Source organism: Lissotriton vulgaris, chromosome 3_1, assembly GCF_964263255.1.
Source record: "Lissotriton vulgaris chromosome 3_1, aLisVul1.2, whole genome shotgun sequence".
Taxonomy (NCBI): Eukaryota; Metazoa; Chordata; class Amphibia; order Caudata; family Salamandridae; genus Lissotriton; species Lissotriton vulgaris.
The window spans coordinates 1363677537-1363687423 of NC_141689.1; the positions used below are offsets into that span (position 1 = coordinate 1363677537).

The 9887-nt window shown below is 43.7% G+C and overlaps 1 pseudogene; it reads left to right on the plus strand.

Moving 5' to 3' along the window:
* The first annotated feature begins 1203 nt into the window (after positions 1 to 1203).
* LOC147727907 (uncharacterized) lies at positions 1204 to 8842 on the plus strand (annotated as a pseudogene).
* The last annotated feature ends 1045 nt before the right edge of the window (positions 8843 to 9887 follow it).

Below are 9887 nucleotides of genomic sequence, written 5' to 3' on the forward strand. Positions count from 1 at the left end.
CACCTCGCAACATCTCTGAGAAATTCCTGCAACTCTTTTCCCGGGTCGGATTTCCCAAAGAAATCCTGACCACCAGGGCACTCCATTTGTCTCACGTATGATGAAGGAAGTTTGTCAACTACTGGACCTGCGGCACATTAAGACATCAGTATACCACCCCCAAACCGATGGGCTGGTTGAACCATATAAAGGGACCCTGAAGACCACCCTGAAGAAGATGTTTTCTGCGAACAGGTAGGAATAGGACCAGGTGCTATCTTTGGCCTTATACATCATCAGAGGGCAGGTGCAGAGCAGTTTAGGCTGCTTGTCCTTCGAAATGCTTTATGGACATCAAACCCGGAACCTACTTGAGATGACGATGGAAGCCTGGGAAAAAGAAGAGGAGGTGGAAACCCGGGTCATGCTAAACTGTACCCAGCGACTCAAGGCCACGATAGGGAAACTCCAGGACATGGCGTACTCCCACTTAAAAAAGAAGCAAAAACGACAGGAAGCCCCCTACGACAAGGGGAAGAAGTGGAGGAAGCCGTGTCGTGATGACTTGGCTTTAGTACTGCTACCCTCATCTACAAAGAAATTCCAAGCAGAATGGAAGGGGCCATATAAAATCATCCAGGTGATTGGAAACACCACATACAGGTTACAAATATCCCCCAGCCATAGCCAGACCTTCCATATAAATATGCTGAAGAAATGGATAGGACCTCTACCCACCAACACCCACCTTACTTTGCTGACCAGGGTGGATGACCAGAGCACCCTGGAACATCTGGTCATAAACGAAGAACTCAGCCCGAAGAAAGAATCTCCCTCAGATTGGCTCTGGGTCCATTTGCGGCTGTTTTTTTCTGATAGACCGGGAAAAACACACCTGGCCGAACATCGGATCAATACCACCCTGGGACAGGTAATCAAACAACGTCCGTATCGGATTCCTGCCGCTCGAAGAATTGCCATACAAAAAGAGGTGCAAGACATGCTAGAACTAGGAGTGATCCAACCCTCGAAAAGCTAATGGTCCTCACCAATCGTGATGGTGCCCAAGCCAGATGGCAGCACCCGTTTTTGCATGGATTTCGGAAGTCTCAATGAAATTTCATCCTTCGTTGCTACCCCATCCCGCGCATCGACGAACTGATCGAGAAGTTGGGAGACGCCAGTTACATCACTACCCTGGACCTGACCAAGGGTTATTGGGAGATGTCATTACGTAAAGAAGACCAAAAGAAAACCGCCTTCTCAACTCCGGAAGGGCTCTATGAGTTCACGGTGCTCCCATTTGGATTACACGGAGCCCTGGCGACATTCCAAAGACTTATGAAGACGGTTTTACATGGCTTGGCCGGGTTTTCATCAGCTTACCTTGATGATATAGTGGTGTTCAGACCAGACTGGACCACCCACTTACAACACCTACAAATGATTCTCAGGGCCTTACAAGAGACTGGCCTACATGTAAATGCCAAACGTGAGAAAGAGAGGCCCTAGAGGAAAGCATGCTCCAACTGCAGCAGCAATAGGAAGGAGGAACCAGGGGCTTGGGCTTCATTGCAGCCCCCAGCAACAGCATTAACCCAGGCTTCCAGGTCCAATATTTTCCTGCCTCAATGTGCCCCAGCCTGGGCCCGCACCGTCCACAGAATTGTTGCTGTAGCAATGGCAACAGAACTTCTTCAACACATGTCTAAGAGCACTTGCTCTGAGCCCGGGAGAGTTGAACAGGTGATGCTTTAGCCTTAGCTCCATCACAGTGCTACCAGAGTCTTCTGCAACAGTACCAGCTTTGGCTCCTCTCTACTCATCAGCTGTGACTAGTCAGTGACTGACTTCAATATTGCCACTACAGCAGCAGCTGAGTGCACTGCAGCTGTCTGAGCCAGTGAGTGACAGAGCATGTGTGACTAGCAGAGAGTAGATACTCTCACCAGGCAAGGCCATCAGCAGCTGCTTTTTTTTATATTTTTCCCCTAGGTGCAGCAGTTAGCATTGTGACTCAGAGACAAGGTAAGTCTCTTTATTAAATTAAAAGTACCTGTGATTTAAATGTGTCAGCTACTAAAGTGTACGCTCTGCATGTTTAAGTGCAGAAAGGAGTTATATGTTAAGATCGCAAGTATTGTTGCATATTCCCAAAACTGTTTGAGGAGGATAGCTTTAATTCTCACAACCCTTCTTTTGTTCTTGTAAGTTGTTTATTTGTGCAACTAACTTCTGTCACAGGGCAGGTTATCTCGTTCACACAGCAAGTTCGTTATGGTAATGTCAAGTTAATACAGTGTGAACATGAATGTTCCTTACAAGATCAGAGTTTTGTTTAGTAGCAGTTTTCAGCAGGCGACGCAGAGGGTAACATCCCTGCTGCAATCCTGAACCACATGTTTAACACTACTGTGTATTCTGATGTTAGCTGTGAGTTACTGTTTGTAGCAACCAGATCATAAGACCTGTTTTGTTTACTTGAGGAACATCTGTCCTGGCTGCTCCTGGTGCTCACCTTGAGGGTGCTTTGTTTAGATGTTGGGGGATCTGAAGTCTTTGTGTAACCAGGAATGTTCATGCAACAAACAGAAATGTCAAGATAACTGGTGAATAATGCTGCAGCAAAATGAGTTTTTTTGTCTAGTGACAGTTTTCACAAAGGATCATGAACCACATGTTTTACCAGAACTGTATTTTGAAGTTAGTTGAGTTTCTGCTTTTCACAACCAGATAATAAGACCTGTTTTGTTTACTTTTGTATGGAACTTCTGTCCTAGCTGCTCCTGGTGCTCTCCAGGGTGCTTTGTTTAAATGATTTTGGGGCTGAATTTGTGTACCCAGGAGTTTTTTTTGCTATAACAAATGTCAGGATAACTGGTGAATAATGGAGTCCGGCAGCAAGAGGAGTGTTTTGTCTACTGACAGTTTTCCCAAAAGATCAAGAACCACATGTTTTATCAGATCTGTGTATTTTGAGGTTAGCTGTGACTTATTGCATTTCACACTGAAAAATCCTTTTCCTACTTGTGGAATTTCTGTGCATGGCACCCGAGCTAAAGAGGTGGAGGTCACGGTGGTTTGTATAAGTGCCCTAAGGCTATCCTGCAAACATGTCAGAAGAAGCAACTATCATGGTCCATCAACTGTTTCCTAAGGCTGTGGTTAATCATGTTGCTGACTACCCTACCATTGCAACGTATTACTTACCCTTGGTAAACTTCTGCAGAGAGAACTTTTTATGCTAAAACTTGTGTATAGCATCTTGTTTGATAAGGTACAGAGGATTTTTCCCAAAAAGCTTAATTGTGAGTAGAGAGGGCCTACACAAGTAATACATTTTACTCTTATGTTGACACAGATGTTTCAATGGCTTGAGTGTACCTGATTACCTACCCCTAAGCTTGGTTGTTTTTTGTAAAGTTTATTATTGGCTGTTTCTATATGGTGAATGAAAATCACAAGTCCCAATAATGCAGTGTGTTAGCTAAATAAAACAAGCCTAGTACTAGGTGAAGGCATCCATGATTGTAAGCCTGCCATCACAATGCTCATCACTTTAATAACACAGCAATCCTGTGGTGAGTTTTGTTTAAAGCACATCGTGTTGTGCAAATTAACGTTGATACTGTCTGGCTAGCTGACCTGGAATAGTGTGGTGTTATTTGGTGTGTGGTCATATTAACTTGTCTTTTTCTCTCATTGCCTTTGAGCTGTGGCACAGTGGGAGCTGAGAATTGGAGGAGCAGTAGCTGGGAACAATGCACAGGCTTAATATAGCTCAGACTTCAACCCAGTGTTTCTTCCATGATGTCTCCCTTGATCTAAATTGTGCTTGATTGAATTCATTTTGCTGTCTGACACCATATTGAAATGTTAATTTGTGTTCCTATAGTGTATTCTCAGTTATGATACTGCATTGAGTACAATCAGGAATCATATACGTATGCTTAAAACCTTAATTATAAATCTGGACCAGTAAATTCAAATCGTGTTTTTTTGTGTGTGTATTTTTGTAGATGTTCGTAGTCCACCATCTTTGCAGTGAGCGCTTGAAAGACCCAAGAAATCTTTGTAGGACTACACTGAACAGGATCAGCCACTGCACACTGCATAGCAGAACAGCCAGTGACTCACAAGCGGACTGTGAGTACTAAACTCTTAAATTTGGGCTTTGGCTATGTACCTCAGGTATAGATACATTAGTATTGGCGAAAGGGCATCAATTAATATTTCAGTAGGTCTGTACATATTAGTGGCTAAATAATCCTGACTTTTATGAAAAGAGAGATTTTCAATTATGCCAGAGATAGTTGTGAACAGTCAAAACGATGTCCTTATGTGAAATAAAAACAGGGAGCTCAGGAGCATCATAGATTCATTTGGGAGGCAGCACCTGCTGGACTGCAGCTTCACTGTGACCACATTGTGGATAGGCAAAACCATGCTTTAACCCCATTGGTCATACATGCAGAATGTTGGGCATATGTGAGTTTCTTTTACTTCCCTGTCTTGGCAGAATAATGTCTGATTCAGATAACAGTGAGCCCTGCAGTTCAGCTATGAGTTACAAAAAGGGAAAGGCTGCTGCTAGCCAAAGGAAATCTAGGGAAAAGAAATCTGGGGGACGGTAATATCGAACTAAATTCTACCTGTCCTGGATGCAAGCTGAGAAATTCAAAGGTGGTTTAATAAGGTTATATACTTAAAAGGGTGTGGACAATACCATATCTATTTCCTTGTATGGTTTTTTGCTACACCATGCTGCAACCTAGGTTTTGTGTTATCAGTTTTGAGATGACTCGTATGTTTTAAGACTCAAACCACCACAATGCCAACTCTTTTGATATGTTTATTTCCCTTTCATTATTTGAAGAGAGTGTATATTTTCTACTTGTGCATCAAGTATTGGGAAACTAAAATTTTCATAATGGGTCTCACACATTGTGTGTCCTGGGCATTTCAGTTTCTCTTTCTGCACAGTTTACTTTTCAGTCAGTCATGTGGGAGTGCTACACTATGATGAACTGGGCTTCTCTATTTTATGTCACTGGAATGGAGGTCCTGGTATACTCAATTCATTGCTTGGTGTCCTTTCCTAAACAGTGTGTAGTCAGCCCTCAACAAATGTCATAATGCATAGTATAGACTTTTTGTGTTGTACTACAGCAGCCAGCATTAGGCGTGGTCAGTAGGTGCTTGTGAGCAGCCTAGCCACTGTATGCACTAGTTCTTTCATTTAAAATTCTCATAGGTTAAAACTCGTAGGTGGCAATCATAATTTTGGAAATTATTTTTAATGCAGGGATCATTGTTCCTGTTATGACTGATCCATATTCCTTCTGCGGCTTGATTTGTGAGTTCTCCTGTGGGCATTAAGGAGAGTTTGATATAAAACTCCATATTAGCGGTAAAGTTTATACATCTCTTCAGGGCACAAAGATTACAATGAAGGCCATCTCAGGCTACATGGCAAATAAGAGGTCCAGTGAAGACTCCCTTTTCAGAAAGGTGGAAATAAAATTCACAGAATATTTGGCAGAGCATAATGTGCCCTTTGCTGCTGATGATCATTTATGCAATCTCATAAGGACATGCTTCCCAGACTCTAAAATCGTGCAGGGTCATGCTTGTGCTAGAACAAAAGTAACCTGTGTATTAAATGGTGCCATTGCACCAGAGTTGTTGACTGACTTAGTGGCTGATATGACACCCTCAGCTTTTAGTTTGTGTGTTGATGGTAGCAACAATCAAGGCATTGAAAAAATGAACCCCAAAACTGTATGAATTTTTGATATGAACCTGGGTTTGGTATGCTGCAAATTTCTCGAGGTGTTTAAGCAACAAAAGTACAGCTTAAGGTATATTTACGGCAGTATCTAATGTTATGACAAAGCATTCCATTCCTTGGAAAAATGTTATTGGCTTTGGTGTAGATAGTGCCTCTGTGAATGTTGGAAGGCAACAGTCTGTTTCATGGCCTGTCCATGCCACATGGCTCACAATGTAGCATCCAGCATCCAGCTTCTGCCTTCTGTTCTAGCTTGAAACATTTTGATATAGAAGAATTGCTTGTAGATGTCTCCGGGTTTAACTATTCTTCAAAACCTAAGAATGTGTATGCTGAATTCTGCCAATTTGTTGATTCCGAATACTGCAGGATGCTGAAATGTATTTCTGTGAAGTGGTTAGTAATGTCTACATCTTTGCATAGACTGACTCTTCAGTTTGCTGCTCTGCGTTTATACTTCTTATGAACATCAGACAGTGATAGAACTACCAAGGTCAGGTTAAGGAGACTTGTTCACAGTTTTGAGAACCCTATGACTGAGGTCTACTGTCTATTTCTTTAGGCTGTGTTACCTGCTTTTGTTAATTTTGACCTTTTGCTTCAAAGGGAAGACCCAGTCATTCACTTCCTGTATAATGCCATGATCAAACTAATTGTTCTGCTCTTGAGTAGAGTGTTTTATGTAGATGGCAGACCGCAAGGACCTCAAGAACTTCCGACCCATCTCCCTGCTCCCGTTCCTGGTGAAAGTCACAGAGAAAATCATCAACAAACAACTGACCAGCTATCTTGAGGAAAACGGCATCCTGGACACGTCCCAGTCCGGGTTCCGCAGCAACCACAGCACCGAACCACCCTCATTTCCGCCACCGATGACATCAGGACCCTGCTTGACAACGGAGAAACAGCGGCCCTCATCCTCCTGGACCTGTCAGCTGCCTTCGACACGGTCTGCCACTGCACACTATGAACACGCCAACACGACGCCAGGATCCAAGGGAAGGCCCTGGACGGGACTACATCCTTCCTCTCTGGCAGAACTCAGAGCATCCACCTTCCTCCCTTCCGATCCAATGCCACCGAAATCATCTGCGGCGTACCCCAGGGCTCCTCCCTCAGCCCAACGCTGTTCAATATCTACATGGCACCCCTCACCCACGTCGCCCGACACCACAACCTCAACATCATCTCCTACGCCGACGACACCCAGCTGATCCTGTCCCTCACCAAAGACCCTCACACCACCAAGGCCAACCTCCATGAAGGAATGAAGGCCGTCTCCGAATGGATGAGAAACAGACGACTGAAGCTGAACTCGGACAAGACGGAGGTCCTCATCCTCGGCTCTACCCCTTCAGCCTGGGATGACTCCTGGTGGCCGACAACACTAGGAACAGCCCCGACACCCACCGACCATGCACGCAACCTAGGGGTCATCCTCGACTCCACCCTCTCCATGACTAAGCAGGTCAACACCGTCTCCCCATCCTGCTTCAGCACCCACAAAATGCTCCGCAGGATCTTCAAGTGGATCCTCACCGAAACGAGAAGAACAGTCACCCAGACCCTCGTTACCAGCAGGCTGGACTACGGAAACACCCACTACGCAGGAACGTCGGCCAAGCTCCTGAGACGACTGCAACGCTTCCAGAATGCCTCTGCAGGTCTGATCCTGGACATCCCCCATCTGCAGCCACATCTCACCCACCTGAGAGACCTGCAATGGCTCACCATCAACAAGAGGATAACCTTCAAGCTCCTCATCCATATACACAATGCTCTCCACAACACCGGCCCAGTATACCTCAACAGACGTCTCAGCTTCTACACCCCCACCCGCAAGCTCTGCTCCACCGGCCTTGCCCTCGCCCAAGTCCCTCGCATCTGAATATCGACCGACGGTGGCAGATCTTTCTCCCACCTCGCCGCCAAGACCTGAAACACCCTCCCCACCAACCTACGGCAGACCCAAGACCTACTGGCCTTCAGAAGACTCCTCAAGACCTGGCTCTTCGATCAGTAGCAGTGCCCCCCCCAGCGCCTTGAGACCCTCACGGGTATGTAGTGCACTTTACAAGTGTTTTGATTGATTGATTGATTGAGTCACTCAAAGGAAGCCCAGATGCCAGTTTGCCTGATTTAACATCAGAAGAATGCCAGATCCCATATTTAAGTCTGTATATTGGCATTGTTGTGCGTGGAAAGTGAAGAAAAATGCTAGAAAGTGGGGACATTGAACCAGGAACCCAGAAAGCTTTCTATGAAGCAGTACCTAGCTTTCACCAGAATGGAGTAAAGTATTCTTTGAAAGTCCTTCCAGTTAATGACAACGTGCTTAAGCATGCACAGGTCTTTAACTTTTTTGAGAAACACAAAGATAGTTTTGATAGTATGCTGTTCTTAGTAGAACGGTTTGAAACCTACCTCAAGTTTACAGAGCAGAACCTGGAATGCTTAGAATTTGCAAAATACCAGGTCACTGACTTTCAGGACATATCAAAAAATACAAGAGAAAGGTCTGCTATTAAAATAAAATTTGGTATTAGTGAGGTTGTCACTTAAAAGATGGAAATCATTTGGCATTCCCTTGTCACAGAATTTACTGTTGTTGGCACTCAGAGAAGCAGGTTTTTCCTTCTCTCTAAAGTATCCCAAATTATCTTTACGCTGCCCAACTGCAATGCTGAGGAAGAAATAGTGTTCTCAAGGATACCATAGAATAAAGCCAAATTCTGCCCCAGTTTATCACTTGATAGAACATTGTCTTCTATATTAATGTTTCAAACAAACAGGTCTCAAGGTGAAACATGTTAGAAATATTCTCCATCTGAAAATGTGAAAATGAAGGCAAAAACTGTGACATGAGTGCGCAACAAGTTGCATGGAAGCACATAATAAAATCTCAACCTGTGTGTTATTTTGGTTTCAGATATAAGTGCCCATAACCCTGATACAGGTTAGTGTGAGGAATGGGTTACTGTCAGCCTCCAATACTTGACACTGTGAATGATCTGACTGGACTGTTTGTGCTGGTCTTAGTGTTTTCTTTTATTTCTAGGTTTGTCAAGTTGACAGAAGTTGTGCTTGGTCTAGATATTATATACATAATGACTTAAAAAGTATATTATTTATTTGATTTGTTTGAAAATTTGTTGCATCCAGTAAATACTTTTGTATTTACCTGTGCATGTGGCAGTATATGTACACAGTAGCATTGTAAGTATTGCTGCTGAAAGACTTGTTTAATATCATGGTTACGCATTCGTTTACAGTACAAAACGGGTACAGGAAGGAGCACTAGGGTTAGTGCCCTTCCAGTTCTGGTGCTCTGCTGCAGTTTCAAGAACTTCTTGCAGTTTCTTGTTGCTCAAATGGCTGTAATTTCTGATATTTAGAAGTTTCCCTCATCTTCATTGCATGTTTTCTGCTCATGAGAAAGTGTCATTCATAGTCGTTGAAATGTCACTCATAATTTCACTGAAATTATGAAAATGTCACACATGGCAATTTGAAACCTTGGCAGCTATGGTACAGCCCCTCTGTAATGCTATGATACACATTACCACCCTGCATTTGAAGCACCACAGCCATGCCAGTAATACAAAGTACCTTCCTGCCATGCAGTTTTCGTCATGCTTTCAACATACAAAACAAAATTGAAATGCCTTAAAACTTCACCGAGAACCAAACTGAAAAGTAGTATTGACATTTCAGTGTTGCCATGTAAATGTACACATTGACCCCAATATAGAGCACACCATTGTAATGGCAGTGTTCACGTTTGCCTCCTCATATAAAGCACCACTGTGAGCCATATCTCAATCTGCACTGTCAGACCTTGCCATTTACCATCACAATGCGACAATGCCCCTGTATTCTTTACTAAGAATCCATTTTAATGTTAATTGAAAAGAAAAGATTACAGAAGAAACAAGATTGCCACTGCAGAGCAAACAGTGGGGCATAATCAACACCGGCATACTTTCTTATTTCAACACCTGGATAACCTCATGGGTGACAAGAAGCGCTCTACAAATCTACTGATTGAGCGCATGCTCTGCTCACCAATCCATGCTTTGAGAGGCAGCGTAATTCTGCAATGCTTTCTGGCGAAGGG